This window comes from Artemia sp. Qi Xiang Cuo, chromosome 16 (assembly GCF_049724085.1).
Source record: "Artemia sp. Qi Xiang Cuo chromosome 16, ASM4972408v1, whole genome shotgun sequence".
Classification (NCBI taxonomy): domain Eukaryota; kingdom Metazoa; phylum Arthropoda; class Branchiopoda; order Anostraca; family Artemiidae; genus Artemia; species Artemia sp. Qi Xiang Cuo.
In genome coordinates, this window is record NC_142809.1 from 10,582,335 (window position 1) to 10,608,648 (window position 26,314).

A 26,314-nucleotide genomic window follows, 5' to 3' on the forward strand; every position below is an offset into this window, starting at 1 on the left:
ACATAACATATTAGTTACTCATTCTCAGTTACCTGTATTCTCAGTTACCATTCTCAGTTACCGGTATTCTCGGTTGCCATTCTCAGTTACCGGGCTATAGTAAACTATAGCTAAAATATAAATAAAATTGCCAATCCTAGAGTTACAGGGTGGTTTTATTTTTTTCTTTGCCGGCCACGTGCCCCTAAAAATTGTCATTTACTCCCAAGGGGTACGCGTAACACAGTTTGAGAATCACTGATCTAGATGAAACTCCCTCTAACTGTAAGCCATGTGTAGATAATGATTTTGACAATGCTTGAACATAAGAGGAAGCGAATGGACTCCTAATTCTAAAGGTATTTAGTCCTGAAAGCAGAATTAACACTAAGTATCAGCATTTTCAAAAATTGAGTGGCAAAAAGTGGGCTTTAATCTCATTGATTTTTGCTTGTGACACTTTTTGTGAAATCAATTTGGTTTCTTATGAAATTTTCAGCCAGCAAAAGAAGAAAATTCAATTTTTGCCTGATTGGTTTTACTGTTTGCAATTTCAAGCAATAAAAGGACGAAAGTTTTTTAGATCACAAGACATATACAAATACACTCTCTGTTTGTGTTGGTTTTGATTTCAGGTCTAAAGTTTTAATGTCTGAGTGGTCAAAGCATTGATGCTACAGTCAACTTTGAATTGAAAAAAGTTGCTGTTTTCTATTTAATTTCTGTTTTAAAGTTTAGTTTTTAATGTCTGTTTAATTTCTGGTTTTAATGCTATGTTCAGGTAAATACACATACCAACAAAGGGGTTGCTAAATTGATAATCGTATTCTTGGAAAACGTCTGCACCTTAGACCTTTTTTAGAGAAGGGTGTCTAAAATACCCCAAAGGACTCTTTATATCATAATTATTAATTTTAAAAAGAGTGCGTAATCAGACAAATATTGCTCCTAGGGGACTCATCCTCCAACTGCCGTGCAGGCAAAAAGATGAATGTGATTGTGTATTTTAGACTCAAGACGTTTCGGCAAACATATAACATTTTTTAAGAATATATCCTTCAACTGAAGGGAACTAGGGGGTACTAAACCCCTTCATATTGATCTGGAAGGGCCTCTTATGAACATCTGGAGAATTTGGGCCTAAGAATGTGCTTTTTGAAGCTGCTGCTACCTCTTCTCCCATAATATGATCTCCTTTTCCCCACCCACCTTTTTCTAAGATTAATTAAAAAAACTTTCCGAAGAATAAGTTTTTCAAAGAAAAGTAAATGTCATTTTAAACTTAAGCTCAGGAGATAAGAATACCTGTTAAAATTCAAACTCAAAACGACCAGAAATTATTACTTGTTGTATGTTTTTTTGCTATGATTGTTTATTTAATTTCTGTTCGTTTTGGGTTCATTTATTCTTTAATAGTAATTTCTGGTTATTTGGTTTTGATATATGATATTAAGAGTATAGATTAATTGAACTTTTCCCAATTTAGTGGACTATCTTACTTTTATCTAATAAAGGAAAAAAAAACTGACTTACGAAGTTTGGTTGCATAATTTGTTTGACTTGTCGCACTATACAAATTCTTATGAAACTACCCCCCTCCAGAGAAACATTTGGCCTTCCCCCACCCCCGGTGTTCAGAACGAAGAGTTTGAGGTTCACTAACTAATTTAAAAATCAGGAATTTGTGGTAGAGAAAAATAGATCCTCTCGAACGGTGAATTCCCTTCAGGTGCAAGGCCAATTGGTTGACAGCGTATTTACTTCCAGTCTCTTCAACATCAGGGTTAGCTTTTTAAGTATTTTCTGTCCATAAGATATAAATGAAAAACCATGATCACTCTTTAATATTAGACATAGCACATCAAGCTATGTCTGCTTTCCTGAAGGCTTACCTTTCCTCCCTATAGATCTATCAAAATTTTAGACTCAAGTCATTTCAAGTTCCCATTATGCTGGCAAAACTTACCGGCTTTACCCTTAGCTCCCAGATATTATGTTTTACTGAAAATCGAACCGATTTTTTGGACGATTTCTGGACGATTTTTTACAAGCCTTAATGAGGAAAAACGAAACTTCAGCAAACGCTGCGCTGAAATATTCCAAGGTATGCGAATACACACGCTCAAGAGTCAAACGAATAGCTAAGAGCTAATTCAGACGTTTGGGGAAAACGCATGGAATTTCCTATAGGGAGAATGTTCACACGTATCCGAACTGCAAATATTGGCAAAATATTCAAACATCAGAAGTCATGACTGAAGATGCGTTTTTAGCTTGTAGAGATTTCTTGTAGTCTGAACTTGAAGCATCATACAAAAGTTGATAATTCTATACAAGTGCAATCAAATTGGGTGTTTTATGGTACCTGACAATCGACATGTTTTTCAAATTTCAAAAATGCCACCAGAAGTTCCGAATCACTTCAGCCCTCCGTACGAAAAAGCCAGGAAAAAATCCAAACCATGCTCCGAATGGGGATTACGAAACTCCCTATCGAAATTCCCATAGGGAGAATGGGAATTCCCAAGCGTCTGAACTAACTCTAACTATTGAATATATTACACACACTAATCTTCAATTTGCTTCCTTGTGCTTATAACAGGAGTTCAACAGTTTTTTGTTTTTTTTTAAATCGTGGCACGTTGGAACTAAGGGCTACTGAGACTTTGTGTATCAAAAAGCTTGCAAAGAGGATTTTGCCCTTTTCAACCTTTTCCCCAATCCACTCCAACGACATCAAGAATAATCACAGGCATTAGAAACTTAATTAATAGCAGAGAAATAATAAAACCACGAAGAAATTGTTAAGCACCATAACAGACGAGGGGTAGCTCTCTCTCTGAAATCATAGTCACCGTGGCGGAAGTGCACCAAGCGTTTTGGAGACTGTGCCAAGCATGATGGAACTGCGTGGTACACACGACGTTCCGAGATGTAAACAAAGTGGCGGTAAGTCAGCACCCCTCGATATTAGACTGCTATATTTAAAGTGATGAGGACTTTCAAAGAGATGCCACAGCAACAGATGTTGCAGAATGTGAGAGAGATAATGCCGGTTACACAGAATCACCTTCACTACTCTCAGAATCACCTTATCCCGGAAGCACATAAGCACTAACTAGACCTAGTTTACCTGTATTGCTTTGCTGAGATTAAAAGATCCTTATTGCCAGTTTCCTGATGCTATTACTGTCTATTTCTAAAGACCGAGTATATTGATAAGCTTCCGAGTTATCAAGAAATCCTACCAAGTAGAGGTGGTTTTAGAGGAGGGACAAGGAGGGCACTCTGCCCCCTCTGATAAAAAAAATAATCAATGGATTATTAATTAATTAATAATGAAAAATAATAAAAAAATAATAATTATTAAAAATAATAATTAAATTAACTGATGATAATTAAATATTGTAAATAATAAATTAAAAGAAAAATTATTAATTAATTAATAAATTTAAAATATTTTTTAATAAGTGAAAATTTTGTTAAAATTTGGCCTGAAAATTCTCTGGGAGACAGGGGAGGGCCACTAATCAAGATTTTCCCCCAGGTGCAAGAGACGCCTAAACCGCCAATGCTCCCAAGATAAGAAATATAACATAAGATTACTCTTTATATGTGCACAATTCAAAAATAATAAAGCTTGACAGATGTTTGTGAACTTGCTCCAAAATGCCTCGGGTATTGTTCTCATAACCTCGATTTGGATCTCTAGGTCCAAGCTAATTTACTAGTTTTTTGTTTTAGATTGAATAAAAAAAGCTATTTTTTTTCAGATAAATACAAAACAGCCACATTGAAACTTAAAGAAACGAATATTGTTCCGTATTTGACCGGGCCACCCCTCCTCAAACCCTCACTCTTTACGCTAAAGTTTTATTGTGCTTTACTGAATGCATTTATTGAGTTCAACAAATGTAGTTAATGGGTAAATGCAAGTGTTTATTTACCGATTACCTTTTGAAAAATTTGAACTAAAAATTTTATTTATTAAGGCAAATGCGCATCAATAAGGTCTGCTGTTCTTGAAGCTTTGTATAATAATAATAATAATAACAATAATAATAATAATAATAATAATAATAAATCATCTTAATCCAGTTGTGCTTGTTTTTGATCAGTCGTTTTTGAAACATTAGGGGTAGAAAAAAAGTTAAATCAATAAAATAAAAGTTCAAAATAGGGATAAAATCCTTTTTAATAGACAGTGTTTAGAAATTTACAAAAATACCAGATATTTCGGTCACATATACAGTGATCGTCATCAGTAGGTCACTGTATATGTGACCGAAATATCTGGTATTTTTGTGTATTTCTATACACTGTCTATTAAAAGGATTTTATCCCTATTTTGAACTTTTATTTTATAGTCATGGAAAGGCAGTGTGGTCTCCGAAATTATCTACGTTAAAAGTTAAATCTTAGCGCGTAGAGCGCATGCTTGAGTACGGAGTATAGGAGAGGGGAGGTTTGTCCTCCAATTCCTTTTGATTCCTAAAAAAGGGCAGTGGAAACTTCTGTTTCCAATTGAATTAGCCCCCTCCGAAGTTTCAACGACCATCCCTCCACACAAAGTGGCCGGTAAAAAAAGAAAAGAAAATAAATAAAAAAATACATTGAAGGCATGTCGCTCTTTACTTAACCAGTGCTAGAGCCCTGCCTAAGATAATGCTAAAACAAACCCTCTAAAATAGTGTCAATTTTTCACATATAAAAACACTTTGCCCGATATAAATACTTCAAAGACAGTCAATTTTGAATAATTATCTTAAAGTGACATTTATTTTCATCAGTTCTGTTGATGAAGATGAATGAAATCATCTGTTGGCAGTATTCGGAGCAACATATTTATTTGTCAGTGAAGCACAAAAATGTGGTTTTGTTGTGTTGTGGTTTCCACTCGTTTTCGGGTGGAAGTCTATCTGGATATAGTTTAAAATAAAGTAAAGACCAAACAGTTTTTTTTATTGTAAATGTGGGTATGAATCAATGAGCCCCCCCACCCCCAAATTCTTGTCTCGCTCGTAAAACGTAACAAAAATGCAGATAAACACATTTTTGATATGTTTTTTTCATTTTTTGTAGTAAAACTCCCCCCCCCCCTGCCGAAAAAATACCCCCCCAAACAATGTCTTGGATACATCCTTGGTATGAGTCCAATATAACGTTCTTCACATTGTATGACCTTGTTTCCAAACCTCCAATCAAAGCAACTAGGTATTATAATGAGGCGAATGATAATGTCCCAGACTCCTTACTGAAAATTAGAAGAAATTCTCACTTCAGAATAAAGGGGCTTTTCGAAAAAGCACAAGATATAAATATATTGCGTTTTCTTCTATTGCAAACTGATATACATTTTAAAAGACAGAATTCTGAGTTCTTAGCTCAACAATAAATACATACAATAATAAAATAAACACTTCAACATAGCAAGGCTCCATGGCCCGGAAATTCACTGACTTTGGAAAAACATGTGGCTCTTTAAAGAAAATAAGAAAAAAAGATGAACCCGGCTGTCACGCGATAGTGGTATCAAATAAAAAACCGAACATTCGAAACATTACTTGATATCGAAAGCCCAAAAAAGGACGAACTACTTTTAAGGGTCTCTTCCCATTTTTTGAAATAATGCAAAAGTTGTTATGCGGATAATTTTTAATAAGTAACATTAAACACAAAAAGTTTATATTTTATCTATCTATCTGTATATATATATATATATATATATATATATATATATATATATATATATATATATATATATATATATATATATATATATATATATATATATATATATATATATATATATATATATATATATATATATATATATATATATATATATATATATATATATATATATATATATATATATATATATATATATATATATATATATACACAAATATTTAATATACACATGTTATGTATTTGTATATATCGTTTTTAAAATAGTTTTTTTTAGAATGTCTATTAATATTCATTAGGGGTATTATTTTAAAAACTCTGTCAGAGCACTCAATACCATTCTTGTAATTCCTCGAATTTACATAACAAAGATGGCATTACCTGTTCCAATGACTGTTCTCAAATGATTTTTCAAAATTGAATGATTCCAATAGTCTCTACGAAACGTCAGTTAGATAAAAAAAAAGACGCCTTATTGTCTCCTGAAGATTCTCTTTTTTTTTCTCTGTGCTCTTTTGGCGCAAGTAAAGCCTCTTCACAAGAAAAATTATGCTCCCTTTCTAACTTTGTTTCACGGAAACTTTTGACCAAGCCAAAAACCCTTCAAAGGAAAATCCCTGTAAGAACATGTGCACTGACGGGGGTGGAGGGGGAATTGAGCCCGAAACAAAATTGTGGAATTTTCCAATTTCCGTCGTGATTCACCGGTTTTTGGCCACCTCTTCAATAAAAGTTTATACGATCACTTTGTGCAAACGTAAATTGTATAGCTTTGAATATTTTTTTACTTATCTTCGCTTTAACATCTTACCCACGGTGTATGAGTGGCCTCTAAAGTTAGCTTAAAACAGAAGCTTCATAAATTCATTTGAGCAGAAGGGTATACATCTAATATCATTTTGATATTGGAATAGTGCAAAAATCCCCCTCCCCCTCGACTTCACAAAAATAGACATGTCCCATATCGTTCGATTCATCGTTGTTTGTATCGTTCGATTCGTCGTGTGGGATTGTACAAAGTGCGTGTTGAAAGTGCACACAATGTACTTCAATACACAAATTAGTGCTTTTCAACAATTTGTGGAATTTTGTTCATTTGGTTGGATCTCCGCAATCGTTTTACGAATATTTATATTGTGAATGCACTTTTAAAACTCTTGTATTTATTCATCTAATACATTCATCTAGATGTATAATATATACATCTAATGTTATTCATCTAATATCTTTTTGATATTGGGATTGTACAAAAACATTGGTTTACGTATGGATGGGGCCCAAGCCCCTCCCCCTCGACTTCGCAAAAATAGACATCTCACATATCGTTCGATTCGTTGTTGTTCAGGGAATATCTAGAGACTAGTCTAAAATGATCAAATAAATATTTCAAAACAAAACTAGACGAAGGAACATTTAAGATAGGATGCTATAGGATTTCATCAATCACTGCTATGAAGTTCATAGCCTTAATTATATTAAATAAAAAAACAAGTTTTTTTAAACTGAAAGTAAGGAACGACGTTAAAACTTAAAACGAAATAAAATTATTCCGTATATGAAAGGGGCTGTCCCCTCCTCAACGCCTCGGTCTTTACGCTAAAGTTTTTATTGTTTAAAAAAATAAGAGCTGTGAGAAAGTCAAACTTTATCGTAAAGAGCGAGGCGTTGAGGAGGGGATAGACCCTCTCATATACGGAATAATTTCTGTTCGTTTTAAGTTTTAATGTCGCTCCTTACTTTCAGTTAAGAAAACTTGTTTTTTTATTTAATTTTTGAATGCTTTTGAACTAATGTAGGTTTTGATTTTAGTCCACAACGAGTGAATAATTAAAAAAAAATTTGCAGATTAATTTTGCTTTTATTTCGTTAAATGGCTTTTTCGAGAGTTGTTTAATTTTATTTACGAACGTTTTTATTAGTAATAAATATACGTAACTTACGAATTAATTTACGTTACGAACTTCTATATTCATATATTCTTAATACGTATTTTAGGGGGCTCGCCCCCTAGTCAATACCTCGCTCTCTAAGCTAAAGTTTGAATTTTGGTCACATTCTTAAAAAATGACCCCTTAATCACAAAGGACGTTATTTAGAATAAATAGCTCTTATGAAAGTACTAAAAAATCTTTGGCTTAAAGAGCGAGGTATTGACTAGGGGGTGAACCCAATCATACACGTAATATTTTCTGTTCGTTTTAAGTTTTGATGTTACTCCTTATTTTCAGTTGGAAAACTTGTTTTTTTTATATATATAATTTCTGATCTTTATCTAAATAATGCTGGGAAATCCGGCACCACCTTCATAGCAATGTCCCTTCTCCCATGAAAACTTCCTCCATGGTAAGATCCTCCCACATAGCCCCCGGCCCCCGCCCCCCCCCCACGGCCCGCAAAAATCCCCTCTGACAACGGCTGTATACTTCCCAATCACCAAAACTATATGTTAACATTGGGTAAAGTTTATAACTTTCAGCCCTCCCCCCGGGGACATCGGGGGATTAAGTCATCGTAAAAGACATATTTATCATATTTTCGACCATGCTGAAAAAAATGGCTATCTCAAAATTTTGATCGGGTGACTTCGGGAAAAAAATGAGCGTGGGAGTGGGCCTAGTTGCTCTCTATTTTTTGGTCACTTAAAAAGGGCACTAGAACTTTTAATTCCCGTTCTAATGAGCCCTCCCGCGATATTCTAGGACCACTGGGTCGATACGATCACCCCTGGGGAAAAAAAACAAAAAACAAACAAATAAATAAATAAACACGCATCCGTGATCTTTCTTCTGGCAAAAAATGCAAAATTTCACATTTTTGTACATAGGAGCTTAAAACCTCCGCAGTAGGGTTCTCTGATACGCTGAATATGATGGTGTGATTCTAATTAAGGTTCTATAACTTTTAGGAGGTCTTTCCCCCTTTTTTCGAAAATCAGCCAAATTTTCTCAGGCGCGTAACTTTTGATTGGTAGGACTAAACTTGATGAAAATTAAAGATTTGAAATCAGCATTGAAATCTGATTCTTTTGATGTATCTATTGGTATCAAAATTCCGGTTTCTTCAGTTTCGGTTACCATTGAGCTGGGTCACTCTTTACTTACAGTTCGTTACCACGAACTGTTTGATGAACACACTTTACAAAAAACTATAAACTAAGGGGAAGCCTAGACTATTGCGCAGGGATATCACAATTTTAAATCGAAAAGTTTTAACGAATTAATACAGAATTTATATTTAAATTGATTCACACATAAAATTCAAAATTTCGAGCACGATGATGTAAAATTTTCCGTCAAGAAGAACTTAAAACACCAGTGAAAATAGTGAAAAACCAGTGAAAACCAGTGAAAATAGAACTTAAAAAACCAGTGAAAAGTGTTTGTTGCCAGAAGGGACTTAATGGAGCAGAATTTCTCAGCCAGAGCAACCCGGAGTTACCAGGACTACCCGGAGTTTCCAGGGATACCTGGGAGCTCCAAGGCAGAACTATTATGAAGCGGAAAAATGATGAAAGAGACAATTTTATTGTGGAGGGTTCCATTAAACATATACAGGAATTAAAGGGCTCAAAGGAATTGAATGGATAAAAAGAAAAGCACTAATGTTGACAGTAGCCCACTTAAACATAGCCCTTAGCACTTATAAAATATGATTTTTCTTTAGCCTTTAGAGAAAGAAGGAAATTTTTAGCGAGGGAAAGGGCGATGGATGGTCCTTACTCCTGCCCATGCCTCATCAGTGGCTTAATTTCGTCAAAATCCAGGGGGGAAGGCAAAGTTGGAGCGAATTTTCCAAATCAAGTGATAATGACAGTGAAAAATGAAAAATGAGCCATATAGTACCATAAAAGGCAAAGATATATTAAAGAAAACTGAACCGTTTCTATGGATGCTTGAATTACACAGGCTTATCTTAGTTTTGACAAGATTTTTGAAGAAATTAAATTGTAGGTGGGGGGAGGGGCAAACTGGGGTTTGAAAGAGGAAGTCCCCCCTGCCCTATAGCAAATTAGGCCACTGTACCTCATGTGTGGAGAAGTTGGTGAGGATCTGCTTCACTTTTTGTCCTTTGACCCAAATTACTGGATTTAAAAGAAAGATATATTTTCAAGTGAGGTGGGATAAATGAGTGGTTTATCTTAGTAATAAGATCAAATGATTTTGGGAATATTAAAAACAATAGAAAATATATTAGACTGGAATGGCGCACAGAGCAAAATTTTTATACGGGGAAGGAGGTGAATGCTTAAAATTTTGCAGTATGCATGGAACTTGTTTTATCCCCCTATTTTATTTCGTATCTGTTGTTGAAATTGTTGTTTTGGGTGTTAAGAGTAGTATTTTTTGTGTTGTGATGGCCCTGTGGATTTTTTAAAAGAAATATCGTTCTGTTTATCCGTCCATATAGGTTTTACCAAGAAAGATCACGGTTTTTTTTCTGTCCGTGTTTTTTAATGAACCACAAAAAATGAAATACCTGAAAATACCCAGAAAGAATAAGCCAGAACTGAAAAAAAGATCGGTAGCTATTTTCCCTATTTTTAGGGAATGCACATGTAACCGTCTGACCAAGGGCACTTGGAAAATATATTCTAAAGAAGTTCGCCTAAGAACTATTTCAAGAACTGTAAACTACAAGAATAGTCAGATTATCAAATATGGATACGAAAAACTTTGTATCTAGTTTCCATAGTTTATGGGAATGCCATATGACCCCTCCGGCTAAGAGCAAAAGGAAAAATTTTTTCTAGCATAGTTCGCGTAAGAACGTTTTTATGGGGAAAAACTGATTCATACCGAATGATTTATGACGAGAATGATTATAGCTTAATTTAAAAAAAAAGCTCAAATTTTTTTGTTTTTATGACCTTGAATATGAAAGGGGGTAGCTTCCCTTCCTCTGCTTTGGGTACTTTCGAGTTAAAACAATATTTGTTTGCCGTAAAATCAAATAGGTTTTTATCTGTCTACACTACATCTACCATCGATTTTTGCTGTCTATAAAACCGAATGTGCAAATTCTGGAATAACAACACAGCGGCAGTCAAATTTCTGATGTTTATTCAACAATATTCCAAGATCTTTAATAAAATAAAGTGAAGCAACTCCGGAGAAGCCGGTCATATTGCCAGATGCTGGTAGCCCATCTCAAAGATAAAGTATTCCACCTGTTCTAGAAATAGGCAGAAATATCAAATTCTTATTCAACCATTTGGCGGTCTACCAGTAATATGTACAAAAAATGGGGTTCAACCCCGCTTTCTAGGTCTATAATGAAAGAAAGGATTATATGACTAGAACACTTTCTGCATATGAACGATGACAGATTGCCATAGATAGTCCTGGTCGACCAACCATGCAGTGGTTCCAAACCAATTATGGACTATGCCATACCTAGGGATTTCTAAATCTTGATGCCCCCCTTGTGCTATTGAAATTTCAGTATTTGTAATTTTACGCCTACTCATTTGACGGAAGCTTAATAGGCCATGAACTTGGTATTTTTTTCGGTCGTCCCACTAGGTATAACTTCTGCTAACGAAAATATTGTCTGACTACAATACCTCTAGGTACTGTGCTTCACTTTTTGAACCTTGCTCCCAAATTACTGGATCTGAAGGGAAGATTTATTTTCAAGTAAGGTGGGGTAAATGAGTGGTTTGTCTTAGTAATGGGATCAAATGATTTTGGGAACATTAAAAACGATAGAAAATATATTAGACTGGAATGGCAAACACAGCAGAATTTTTATACGGGGGAGGGGGTGAATGCTTAAAATATTGCAGTATGCATGGAACTTGTTTTTCCCCCTATTTTATTTCGTATGTGTTGTTGAAATTGTTGTTTTGAGCGTTAAGAGTAGTATTTTATGTGTTGTGAATGCCCTGTGGATTTTTTAAAAATAAATATCTATCTATTCATCCGTCCATATAGGTTTTACCAAGCAAGATCACGATTTTTTTTTCTGTAACGTCTTTTTTAATGAACCACAAAAAATAAAATACCTGAAAATACACAGAAAGAATAAGCCAGAACTGAAAAGAAGATCGGTAGCTATTTTCCCTATTTTTAGGGAATGCACACGCAACCGTCTGACCAAGGGCACTTGGAAAATGTATTCTAGAGTAGTTAGCCTAAGAACGTTTTCAAGAACTGTAAACTACAAGAATAGTCAGATTATTAAATATGGATACGAAAAATTTTGTATCTAGTTTCCATAATTGTCACCCACACTATCACCCAAGGTAACAAAAAAACTGTCACCCACAATAAAGTGAGTATCAGGCAAAAAATAAAAGTAAGAAAAATCTAGAGTATATTTTAAAAAGATCTATAAAAAATCAAATAAAATAATACAAAATCTATAATAAATAAATTAAATAGGTCAAATTAAAATACAAATTAAATCTAAGGGTGAATTTTAAATCCTTGTCTCAGTTGAAATATATCAAGATTTTGCTCCGGGTGCAAAAGAGGCCAGAAAAGGCACTGAGGAAAAGCTAATCCACAACTGGGACCAAAATATTCCAAAATATTTCTACACTATAAAAGAATTTGTCAGATCTAGTTGGTAAACACATTGAAGTATCAATCCACATCAAAGTGGCAATGGAGATTAATTTTGGTTAATCGGCTTGGTAGGGATATTTCCCAGTCAACTAATCAGATCTTTTATTTTTTTACCATTTTCTTGCAATCTTCTTTCTGGACATCCTTGCAATCACCCTGACAACAATATTCCCAACTTTAGGCTAATATACAATGTATTCTTGTAACACGAGAAATAACTGTAAGGATTAAGTTGCCACATTTTTGAATAATGTGAGGTTTAACATTTTTAGTATTTGTAATTTCGAAGGAGAAACTAACTTTTATCCCCCTCTCCCATCTCTAGAATCCTACAGCAAAGGTTTGTTCACATCGGTAGAATGAAACACTTTTTTCTGAGTCTAGCGTCTAAGACCCCTTTGCATTCTTTATATCATGGCCAGAGTTAATACCGTCGAACAACGGAATGCCAATGTTCTAATCTAAGCCAAGAATGTGTAATATTTGCCAAAATTTTTACTAGAAGATGTTGAATTGTAGAAGCCGGTTTAGTTTCCGCTTAACTTACATTTTAATTTCTTCCTATTCATTTTTGAGTTAAAAAAAAACAAGTTTTTTTTTAACTGAAAGTAAGGAGCGACATTAAAACTTAAAATGAACAGAAATTATTCCGTATATGAAAGGGGCTGTCCCCTCCTCAACGCCTCTTTCTTTACGCTGAAGTGTTCTTTTATTGTTTTAAAAAATAGAGTTTGTGAGAAAGAGTCAAACTTTAGCGTCAAGAGCGAGGCGTTGAGGAGGGGACAGCCCCTTTCATATACGAAATAATTTCTGTTCGTTTTAAGTTCTAATGTCGCTTCTTACTTTCAGCTAAAAAAAAACCTGTTTTTTTATTTAATTTCTGAACATTTTTGAATTAATGCAGGTTTTGATTTTGCCTCACCGTACATGAATAATTAAAATGAAACTTTCATATTAATTTTACTTTTTTTGGGTGAATGGCTTTCTCGAAAGTTGTTTAATTTAATTTACGAACGTTTTTATTAGTAATAAATATCCGTAACTTACGAATTAACTTACATAACGAAATTCTATATTCGCATATTTTTATTACGTATATTGGGGGTTCGCCCCCTAGTTAATCGCTCTTTACGCTAATGTTTGAATTTTTTTCCAATTCCTTAAGAATGACCTCTTAATCACAAAGCCGTTAATTAGAATAAATTGTTCTTATGAATGTACTAAAAAAAACTTTAGCGTAAAGAGCGAGGTATTGACTTGGGGGCAAAACCAATCAGATGCGCAATAGTTTCTGTTTGTATTTAGTTTTGACGTTGAAAATTTCTCAGTTGAAATTTTTTTCAGTTGAAAACTTGTTTTTTTTTTTAATTTAATTTCTGATCGTTTTTTTTTTAATAATGCTATGAAATCCGGCACCCCTTCATAACAATTTCCCTTCCCCCATGAAAATTTTCTCCATGGAAGGATCCTCTCACGTAACTACCGACCCCCCCCCCACTACCAGAAAAATCCCCCCTGAGAACGTCTGTATACTTCCCAATAACCAATACTATAAGAAACATTGGGCAAAGTTCATAACTTGCAGACCTTCCCCAAGGGACTGTGGGGGATTAAGTCATCCTCAAAGACATCGTTATTGTATTTTTCGACCATGCTGAACAAAATGGCTATCTCAAAATTTTGATCGAGTGACTTTGGGAAAAATGAGCGTGGGAAGGGTCCTAGTTGCCCTCCATTTTTCTTTTGGCCTTTTAAAGGGCACTATAACTTTTAATTTCCGTTCGAATGAGCCCTCTCACGATATTCTAGGACCACTGGGTCGATACGATCACCCCTGGGAAAAAAGAACAAAAAAACAAATAAACACGCATCTGCGATCTTTCTTCTTGCAAAAAATACAAAATTTCACATTTTTGAAGATAGGAGCTTGAACCCTCTACAGTAGGGTTCTCTGATACCCTGCATCTGATAGTGTGATCTTTATTAAGTTTTTATGATTTTAGGGGGTGTTTCCCTCCTTTTTCGAAAATAAGGCAAATTTGCTCAGGCGCGTAACTTTTGAAGGGCAAGACTTAACAGTTATATATTGAAATCAGCATAAAAATCTGATGCTTTTGATGATCTATTGGTATCAAAATTTCTTTTTTTAGAGTTTCGGTTACTATTGAGCTGGGCCGTTCCTTATTTACAGTTTGTTACCACGAACTGTTCAATTTATGAGGAAAAATTGTATTTGCTGTAAGGAGCGACCCAGCTCCATAGTAAAGCAAACTCTAAAAAACAGAATTTTGATACCCATAGATGCATCAAAAGAATCAGACTTTTATGCTGATTTCAATTATATAAGTTTAATCAAGTTTAGTTTTACCCATTAAAAGTAACGCGCCTGAGAAAACCTGCTTTGTTTTCGAAAAAAGGTGGCAAAACCCCCTAAAAGTCAAAGAACCTTAATGAAAATCACACCATCAGATTCAGCGTATAAGAGAACCCTAGTGTAGAGGTTTCAAGCTCCTATATGCAAAAATGTGGGATTGTTTTTTTTTTGCAAGAAGAAAGATCACGAATGTGTGTTTATTTGTTTTTTTTTTCTTTTCCCCAGGGGTGATCGCATCGACCCAGTGGCCCTAGAATATCTCAGGAGGGCTCATTTGAACCGAAATTAAAAGTTCTAGTGCCCTTTTAAGTGACCAAAAATAGCGGGAAACTAGGCCCCCTCCCACACTCATTTTTTCCGTATTTGAAAGAGGCTGTCCCCTCCTCGACGCCTCGCTCTTTACGTCAAAGTTTTTTATTATATTAAAAAATAAAGTTGTGAGACAGAGGCAAATTTAGCATAAAGAGCGAGGTGTTGAGGAGCGGACAGCCCCTTTCAAATACAGAATAAGTTCTGTTTGTTTTAATGCCGCTCCTTATTTTCAATTAAAAATATTTGTTTTTTTTTAATTTAATGAAATAAAAGGAATGAAGGATATGTAATACTTGTTAAATGTGATTTCGAAGATTTTGAAGCCAGTTTAAAGGCGGTATAAGAGAGGTTATATGCCGGTTTAACTCCAGTTCAAAATTTACAGTTTAAATGTTACATCTTCTTTTTCAGGAGTGGACCAATGGCTAAGTGTTGTCCCAAAAGACGATAAATGCGTTTATTTTTTAATCTTCTCTTATGTGAAAAAAAAAATTGTGATTAGTGTTAAATTATTAAACATTAACTTCTTTTAAAAAAAGAAGACTTTACACAACATTTAGAGGAAGGCAACTTTGAGAAAAAAACAAAGTATACAAAAGTGTAAGGGAATTTGTAAAAACATTGAGGTAACATTCAGTATGTTAAATATCGCGATAATTACATATTTTTCACTTTCATCATACAAAGTATAAAATAACACTCGATACTATAAAACCTTACGATAAATACGCAATTCTTACTCATGAATTTACGAATTTCTTATTTTAGTACTGAATGGTAATTGACAGGAGGCACTGAATACACGTATGTTAAAAATACTTTGAATAAGGGCAAAAAACTTAGAGGGAGCAGACTTAGAAAAAGGGAGAAACGAACGAAAAACGTAGGGAGAAATCGTAAAAACTCAAGATAGCATTTAGTACGTAAAAATATTACATTAGTTCTCAAAACTTATGTATCTTTCACCTATTTTATCTATTTTTATTAATTTTGGAATCAGATTGAAATTGCAACGTACAAGCTTTTATGTGGCTGTTTGTTAATGGCAGGTTTTTGGTATATATTTTTAAAATTTTACTTAATTCACTTTTGACTTCGGTTTTAGTTCCCTGGAGGCACTAAAATTATCACAAGCATACTTTGTAAGTAGGCACAATATTTGAGGAGTCTATTTCAGATAAATAGGATAAGATAAAAACCTTGAGATAGCATTAGGCACAAGAAATTTTATATTAATTAAGAATTTTTCATAATTTACATGCAATACACCTGTTTGTATTATGTTCAATATGACGAATTTTACAAAAAATTCTGACAACACCCTAATCGTGGTTATTCATTAACAAAAGTCTATTCGTATTCCTGCATAAAAGGTTATTTAGCGATGGTATAACAAAAAAAGGGAGAAAAAAATACGAGCAGATGTTCCTTTTATTTGCGCTATAAACTCGAATTTCATTCTTATCTAATTATTTCGTAAGCTTTACCAAAAATCATGTGATTAATTATTTTCCATTTGTATCCCGTTCAAAATTTTAAATTCGAAAAATTTTTAGGCTAAGTAATAGAAAAGAGAAACTACTCCTGCTAACAACTCACTACAGCCCCAAGCTGCCTGAGCCCAACCAAGCTAGGCACGTTCTTCCTCTATCCCAATCTATTTAAAGGCTCCCTCTTTGCACCCTGCCATGAAGTTCCCATTTCCCTTAAATCTTTCTTGTGACACCCTGCCCCCTCTCCCATTCTGGGATGACCTGCTTTCCATTTGGCCCTTGAAGGATGGCGACATGGACGATTTTGGCAATGCGTCATCCTTCATCTGCAGAACTTGTCCTGGCTATTTCAACCTTTCTCTCGTTATAGTCCTCGAAAGCAATGAAATAAATCTGACTGTGACTTTGACTATATCAAAAAGGGACGTCCTAAGACTTTTTTTTTTTTTTTTTTTTTAAGGGGTATTGGAAAGGGGCATTAGTTAAAATCTTTTCCAAGTTAAAAAGCAAGGAATCTTCAGAATTATTTTTAATTATAAAAAAAAAAAAAAAAATGTGAAATCTGTAAATTACCAAATCTACATTTTAAACCCTTTTATTTAACTCTGTTTAAGAGGCTCTTCAAAGAAAAATTATTCAAAGGAAAAAAATCTTCAGAAAATCACTTAATACCGTACCCGTTGATTGTTGGAAATGGAGATGGCCATGGTTTCGACAGGAAGTTCTACAAGAGAGACCTTGTTTATAAGAAAGTATGAAACGCTACATTAGAGCGAAATATGAAAATGTTTACTTTTCTGTCACAAAATATTTACAAGAAAAAACAAAAACAGTAAAAAAAAAATATCAAAGGCAATGCTCTAGCGACGCCAAAGTAAATTGTCATGAGCCACCCATGCATTATCTACGTTATTTTTTATTATTTTTTCTTATAACACTTCCATATGGAAGAGGTAATCGTAGAAACTTGAAAAGGGGCTTTTTTAATCGGAATTTGAAAGTTCCAATGTCCTTTTTAAGGATTAAAAGCTATTGTAGGGAACCAAATTTCCAACACATGCCCTTTTTCCTACCTGGGACACTCCCTAGCCATCAACCCCCCTCCCAAGACGTCTGATCAGGATTTTCTGATAGTCATTTTCACAGAATAGTCAAACAGTACGATAAATATACCCTCAGGAAAACATGACCGCAACACTCCCTGAGACAAGAGTCAAAGCAATCGCTGCGTTAAGATGAGACACAATAATGTTTATATTACTTCTTTATCCTGTAAAAATTTACCAAAGGATGCAAAGAGTAAACAGAAAAAAAAAAAAAACACTTATTGTCTTCAAATACGCTATAATAGAAAAAAATTCCTGCTATATAGAAAAACTTAACTTTTTTAGTCTAAAGATGACAGTGTGCGGCAGTCATGGCATATTTATAAGTGCTCAAAGACGACTTTAATGTCATCCCCCCCCCCCGTACCCTTTCATTTCCAATCTTAAAATTTATAATTTTTTCAGGTAACGGGGAAAAAATTGGTGTATTTCAGCATTTTTGTAAGTAAAAGCATTTTTAAAAGTCCCTTTCAACATGTTTGTTAAAACCAATTCATCATAGGGCTGGCTTTATCTACCTTGTTTGAAGTTCTTGAATCGTTTCTTTCTATTTTTTGTGTATTCTTATTATAAAATCTTATTGCTATAAAATTTAGTTTTTATTAAAAATTCAATTGGTCAAATAATTAAATAAATTAATAAAATATATAAATGATAAGGCGAAGCATATAAATATAATAAATAACATATAATATAAATGTAATAATATAACAAACAATAAATTAAACACTAAAAGAAATTAAATTAAAAAATCAAAAAAAATCTTTTGTATTTTATTTATTTTGATATCATTTCGTCATACGATGATTTTTTTTTTTACAAAAATAGCTCCTTTTCAAGACTAGAAAAGAAGGAATAAAACACCTTTTGAATACTTTCTCATGACGGTCTCGAGACTGAAGGATACTGAGAGATTAACTCATTTCTCTAAGGAGGAAACAGGGAAATGAAAAGAAACAGAAAACAAATATGATATATGAATCCGGCATTTAAAAGGGGGCTCGAATTAAACAGAAAAAAAAAATAAATACAAAAATAACACACGACTTAAACGAAAAAAATGTAAGAAATTATTGATAAAGCTGTAGGAGTATCTCTTGAGATAAAAATATTGAAGAAGAAAAAGACTTCTTGAAAAATGGATATCTGGATACAAAACCGAACTTCATGGTTAAAGCAAAAGGTCACGAGAAAACGACAGACCTCGCCCCTAGGTTGGCACCCTGACAAGAGAAAGATGTCCTACCATAAATTTCATAGCTATCCATATTTGTAGTTTACATATATTTCCCAGCTACTTCTTTTTGATAAAATTTTGCCTAAATTTGAGATTTTTACCATATTTTCTGATAATTTGTATGATTTCCTGCATTTTGATAAATTACCCGCCCGCTGCAAACGAACATACGATTCCCATGTATTAGCCTATCAATCAGCAACAAAATCACCTCAACCTCCCCTTTAACTTACTCTGTGAACACCTTCGGTTGCGTAATCATCTTCAAACGATTATGCACTTTAAGCGAGCGTAACCTCTTGATGAAACTTGAGGTACTTTAGAAGAATAAAAAAAGACGAAGGGATGAATCTGCCAAGGGTGCCAACCGGGGGGTAATGGGCCTGAAGACAATTTTTACTCTTATGTTGTTTGTACCTCCCCCCCCCCCACCATCGGAATTTGTGAAATACTGTTATTTAGTATTTTCATTTTAAAAACATTTTTTTGGTATTTTCATTGAAAAATCTAAGAACAGCAATTGCTCCTTTAAATTTTGAAAAAAATACTTTATTCCCCCCACCTACATTTTCTTGAATTGGCTCTCCCTGGAACATGATACATGAATACTGCCAGCTTCCTGCTTGATACATTAATAAACTGAAATGAGGACTTCACTGTAATAATTTCAGCTCAATACCTCTCCGTTGTCTTTGACAAAAACCCGTTCATTACTTTTTATCCCATGCAATATTGTCTCCTAATAGTACCGTTTCTTTCACCTAGCTGGTTATTAGTGAGAGGAAAGGGGGAGATGTCTTGTCATGGAGGAGAGGTGCCGGAAGCCTCAAAAACCATATTAACATTGGCACATTAATCAGTCTTCCTTGATAGGTTCTTTTGAGAAAAATAGATCCAAGGGGTACCACCCCTCTGATGTAGGGTCATTTACATAGAAAGGCTTTTGGGGCAAACTATATTTTGAGCCTTTAATGGGGCTCCAAAAGATTAAACATGGTAACCAAAATATTTGAAAAAATATATCTAAAAAAAACTGTCTAGTGAGAAAAAATTGCCATTTTTAGCTCATTCACAAACCGTAATTATTATTTTCCTGGTTTTAAGAGTAAAATGTTATTTTGAAAACAATTAGCAGGGTTTAAAAAAAAGAACCCTGAAACCCCTAAAAAATGACGTCATGACAAAGCTCACGTAATTTTTAAGGGGAATGTTGCTTTTTTTTAAATTCTCCAAATTTGTTTTCAAAATAACATTTTACTATTAAGGCTAAGGAAAATAATAATTACCACTTGAGAATAAGCTACAAACGGTAATTTTTTTTTTTAATTGCCAGTTTTTTCTAGTACCAGATTTTTAAACTTTTGCTAAACATAACCTATTTTGAACCCTTTTAGCCCAGGACTCAAAATTCAATATGTCCCAGAACTGATTATTGAGTTGTGAAAGAGCATAAAAAGACATTCAGTGCTGCATTCACTTCCATCCAAGCTAAATTATGTTGTAAACTAGAAACTTACCAAAATTTTTCTACACTCATTCTGCCATTTCAATTTACATTAATGTAGTCTGATTTTCTAATTTATTTATTCAAAGAAAAATTGAAAAAAAAAACATCACTTGAATGACTAACGCATTACCTCTTTGTTGATCTTTGACATCAACCATCCTTTTACTTTCTGTTATCCTTTGTGCAGTACCGTTTTTTAACCTCTAGATCTTGTTACAAGTGGTACACTTCTCACGGTAATATAACACTAATCTTAAGAAAAATAACTTTTCTGGATTCAAATTTTTTTTTTAGGTTAAGTGTTTCTAAATGAGCCTTATCAGCTATTCCTTATCAATGTCGGTAATTCGACGTGTGTAGATAAAAAGTTTATCACTGAAACTGAAATGATTTGTAAATAAGTAGACTCAATATTTTTTTTTAATTCCACAAATAGAGTGTTTCACTTGTAGTTAATATACAGAAATCCATTTACAGAAGTTGAGCACTAGAATAATTTTGGAGAAAAAAGCGCTAGAACTAAGTTGAAGAATTTTGTCTCCAAGACTGAAGTTTCTGTGGAACAAGTTGGTAGAAACACAAATAGGATTTGGCTCACTGCGGAAAAGTTTCAATCTAAGGCAGAATGTTGGCGAAGAGACATTGAAGTTTTATTTTTTTCCAAGTATCCCCTTTTAATATGTTTTTAATTGTGTTTTAATTATGCTTTAAATTAACATAATATAAATATGTTTTAACCGAAAATAACATGGGAGGTGATTACTTGGAAATATTTCCAAGGCGATTAGATTTGAGGTGCTTTTGCTTGTAATTTTGCGACGGCTTATATTCATATATAAGCCGTCGGATAAGGAATTATATATATTCCTATATAATTACTAATATAGGAATTAATTACTATAAGTTGGTGTTACAAACTCCCTTAAATTGGTAAAAACGCTAACAAGATTTTCAATCTAGGGCATGATACTTGCGAAGAGAAGCAGTTTATTTTTTTTTTCAAAGTATTCGTTTTATAATTATGTTTTAACCACCACAGGCTGGTATTACAAAATACCATAAATTGGTAAAAACGCAAAAATGACTTTTGATCTAAGGTATAATATTGGTATGGTAAAATTGAAGTTTTTTTTCTAAGCATCATATTTTTAATTGACATGGTTTGACAGATCAAATTGCCACAATCGGTGAACGCAAATAAGACTTTCCGTCTCAGGCAGAATGGTGGCGAAGGCAATTGGAAGTATTATAATTTTATTTTCGAAGTATACCGCTTTATAACTATGTTTAATTGCCGTAAGTGGGTAGAATAAGCTGCCATAAGTGGTTAAAAAGACAAATAGGATTTGTCTCGCAACCAAATGGTTTATTTCTAAGGCAAAATGCTGGTGAGGAGACTGAAGTTTGGTGTTTTCGAAATATTTTGGTTTTAACATTATGTTTTTAATTGTCATAAGCTGGTAGACCATTGTCACAAGTTGGTAAAAACGCCAATAGGATTAGGGTCACTAAGTGTCACCTAAGGCAAAATGTTGGCAAGGACACATTGGATGCTATTTTTGCTAATTATGCCCCTTTTATAATTAATTTTCAGTTGCCATGATTTGGTGAAACAAGTTACCATACGCTGATAAAACGCTTTATCAGTCTAAAAAGCTGAAATTGATAAGCAAAAACTTCAACAAGTTGTTTCTGTCTGCCATTTTGCCCCGTAAGGCAAAGGTTTCGACCGAGATTGGGCATTCAGTCGGGCTACTTGACATGTATAGAAGAAATCTACTTTTTGACCATTTATTCCCCCCCTCCCTCAATGTGCACATGCCATCCTAATAAGAGTTTTCATTTTAAACTTATATTGAAACATTGGTTCCAATCCTACGATTTTCTAAAAGTCACAGTTAATTTTGCTCGTACAACAGAAATTGAATAAAAAAAATGTAATATATCAATTGATTCCATTAATGTATAATTTGCTAATCCATAATTTTTAACATTATGAATCAAGTCTTGATGACAAAATATCCCAACTTTTTATCAAAATTTAAGATGGTTAAGGCTCAGGGATGGATCTAGGGGGACAAGCAGTGATTTATGTGCAAATTTAGTGATATTTTGGCTTAGACAATATAAAACACTAGAAATAGAGATAAATTACTAGGGGTGGCAACCGTGGTTCAAGCACTACTGCGTTCTGTGTCACCAATAAAATGTTGTTACGTGGAATCTAAAGTTTTTTTGTTGAACCTTGTTTTACATATTATGATTTAAACAAAAAAGTACATTAATAATAGTGGTATAATTAAATAAATATACAATAAATACATTCTTTAGAGAATTAAAACAACCATAATTTTATATCTAAAATGGGTTTGTTGACCGGGGTGGGGGCGTCAAATTCCATTCTTGCCCAGGGCACCGACAGGTCTAGATGCGTCCCTACTAAGGCTAATTAATACTACAAGATGATATTCAATTAAGATTAAATCTTATTGATATTTAAATTTAAATAAATTGATATTAAATTCATATTTAATGCTATTATCAGATTTTGTTTCATTTACATAGAACAAAAAGACATAGGACTGAATTTATTGCCAGTCTCTACCTCATCAATCTACAATCTGCAAAACTCATCATCTCGTGAATCTGCACTACTCTGCTGTAATAATTTAAAAAATGATCAAATAATCATCCTTGTGCATGATGACTATTAAAATATCACATTTGATACTTCTATTGATACTTCTCTTTGATACTTCAAATTGATACTTCAATGATGTTTCTATTGATACTTCAAATTGATACTTCTCAATTTAGGACTTATCATGCAACTATTTCTGGTGAAATCTTTCATTTTTATTTCATTAAATAGAATTATGTACTGTTTTCTTCGAAAAATTAAGAGCTCAAGATGGTAAACATGACTCTCATGATTGTGTAACCTCCTAGTGATAACCTCCTAGTGATACTAGGAGGTATAGTGATACTAGGATCCATGTAACCTCCTAGTGATACCAGGAGGTTACGCAAATGAGACATGTGGCCCACGCTCACCACCCTGCTTTAGATTTAAAAGCGTCGATATAAAAAAAGCTTGGGTACTTAAGTATTAAACGTATTCTTTTATATACTTAACTGTATACGGAATGTCAAACTGGAGATGCTACAGATACCGGGACAGATACTCGCCAGACTGGTTATTTCGAGACCGCTTTTAAGAATTGGAATTGAAAGAGTAGTTTTCATTGCGTTTACGATATTTAAACTGTTGTTTTATGGGGTTTAGGGGGGAAGGTATCTAGGTTAGGTTAGGTTACGCATTTAATATATGGTATGCTTTACCCCCCCCCCTAATGTGCAAATATATAGCCCAAATTTGTTTCTAAACTGTTATACATTCATCCTATTTTATTTTATTTCATTAGCATTAACCACACTTGACTTCTTTAGCAGTATATAAAAGAGTACGTTTAATACACAAGTACCAAAGCTTGTAGTTATTTTAAATGCAATAAATACATTGACCGGAGAAGTGTACTTTTCAACGCTGATCAAAAGCATAAAACGAACCCAATTTTAACCCGTGCAAAGATTTTTCTTTTTTCTTTTTTTTCTTAAATATGAAATCCGGCGGCTGAAGCGAAATCTGACTCCTACCAGAACTGTGTGATTCATTGTTGTTGGGCGGAAATCGACACTTTGCATAAAGCTTTGACTGCTTGTTCCATCATTCAATGTTACTCCAAGTTTTTTTTTACCGACCCTCTATGCGGTCAAAGCGCCTACTGCATAATTAAAAATAATTTACCAATTGAATATTCTCCTTTTTAGATACATTTAGCCTTGGAGCCACCCACCATAGTTGCCATATTTGGCCATATATGGCAAATTGAGATGCCGTTTGTAAAACAAGCTACAATCTATCTAGTTGTCTTGGCTGTCAAAACAACTACTATCTCAAAGCTAAATATAAAACCAGAACCTAAAAATGAACAAAATTGTAAGGGGCTCTATGACGTGGCAAACGACACGTTTTCAAAAGGGATCTTTACTTCTTAACAAGTCATTGTTATTACGGTTGTAATAATTTAGAGTAAAGAGCCCCTTCCATAGTTCAGCAGTTTTCGAAAATTAAAAAACTGACTAAGAAAATGGAAAGCAAAAATCAATATTTACTTCTGCTAGTACTACTACTAACAACTCACTGCAGCACCAAGCCACCTGAGGCTGATACAGCTGCACAAGCTCCTCTTACATACCAATCTATTCAAGCCTCCCTCTTTACACCCTCCCAAGAAGTTCCTATTTCCCATAAAATCAATATCCTTTAATTCCAATTTCGTAACGATAACTTGCATTACCATACAACATTTATCGATTTTACAGAAAATAAATATCCAAGACTTAGAAAAGGAGTTTTAAAAAAAACTTTTTTTTATATAATACAAAATTGACTCAAAAGATAAATTACAGTGGCATGAAAAAAATTTGAGACTCTGAAATTGAAATTCCTTTCCACAAAACTAGGTTAAAAAACAGCACATTTTCATTAATTAATAGTTCGAAAAGTGTGACACTGTCTCTTCTTTTTACTGAAAACTCTCATTATCTACGCTCTATAATCTTTTTTCGTGTACAAGGCCGCATCCAGGCGGGTAGAGGGTTTGTACTCCTTCACTGAAATTTTTGTCCGACTCGTAAAAACGTAACAAAATCCATATTTACAAATTTTGACGTCTTTTTAAAGCTTTTTTAAATAGCCCCCCCCCCCCCCGCGAGATACATCCTGGATAAGGTATTGGTTTTGATCATGGCTTTTATAGGACCGACTGTGGGCTACATGCTCCTATTTACCAAGGATCTCTTATTTACTTTATTCTAAATTCGGTTTTCAACTCCAATAGTGAGTAATGTTTTTCTCGTTACTTCCTTGATCTTAAATAAAAAAACAAGTTTTTTAAACTGAAAGTAAGGAGCGACATTAAAACTTAAAACGAACAGAAATTATTCCGTATATGGAAGGGGATTTCCCCTCCTCAACGCCTCGCTCTTTACGCTAAAGTTTTTTATTTTTTTAAAAAATAAATTTTTGAGACAGAGTCAAACTTTAGCGTAAAGAGCGAGGCGTTGAGGAGGGGAAAGCCCCTTCCATATAAGGAATAATTTCTGTTCGTTTTAAGTTTTAATGTCGCTCCTTACTTTCAGTTTAAAAAACTTGCTTTTTTATTTAATTTGTGAACATTTATTAATTAATGCAGGTTTTTATTTTGGCTCACCATGCATGAATATTTAAAACTAAATTTGTGTATTAATTTTACTTTTATTTGGTTAAATGGCTTTCTCGAAACTTCGTGAATTTTATTTATTAACGTTTTTATAAGTAATAAATATACGTAACTTACGAATTAACCTACGTAAAGAACTTCTATATTCGTATATTTTTATTACGTATATTAGGGGAGTTTGCCCCCTAGTCGATACCTTGCTCTTTAAGCTAAAGTTTAATTTTTTTCCAATTATTTAAGAAAGACCGCTTAATCACAAAGGCTGTTAATTAGAATAAATAGCTCTTTTGAAAGCACTAAAAAAAAACTATAGCGTAAAGAGCGAGGTATTGACTTGGGGGAGAACCCCCTTATATACGTAATAATTTCTGCTCACTTTAAGTTCTAATGTTGCTTCTTGCTTTTAGTTGAAAAAACTTGTTTTTTTAAATTTAATTTATGATCGTATTTTAAATAATGCTTGGAAATCCGGCGCCCCCTTCATAGAAATGTCCCTTACCCCAAAGAAACATCCTCCACGGAAAGATTCTCCCGAGTAACCCCCTCTTTCAGCCCCCCCCCCCTTCCAGAAAAAAATTCTTCCTGAAAATGTCTGTATACTTCCCAATAACCAATACAAAATGTAAGCAATGGGCAAAGTTCATAACTTGCAGCCCTTTCCCTGGGAACTGTGGGGGATTAAGTCATCGTAAAAGACATATTTATTAGATTTTCGACTATGCTGAACAAAATGGCTATCTCAAAATTTTGATCGGGTGACT

General features: G+C 33.7%; 1 protein-coding gene across 2 annotated transcripts in view; it reads right to left on the reverse strand.

Annotated features, from left to right (window-relative positions):
- The window catches only part of LOC148942553 (rho GTPase-activating protein 45-like), a 311,254-nt gene that overhangs the window by 186,202 nt on the left and 98,738 nt on the right, over nt 1–26,314 (reverse strand). Inside the window, exon 1 of one of the 2 annotated variants that reach the window (XM_089102067.1) lies at nt 20,399–20,815. The exons of the other annotated variant lie outside the window; for it this stretch is intronic. The gene's annotated coding sequence lies outside the window, so the exon portion shown is untranslated. Of the gene's footprint in view, nt 1–20,398; nt 20,816–26,314 lie in introns of those variants that run through there. 2 annotated transcript variants of the gene reach the window in all.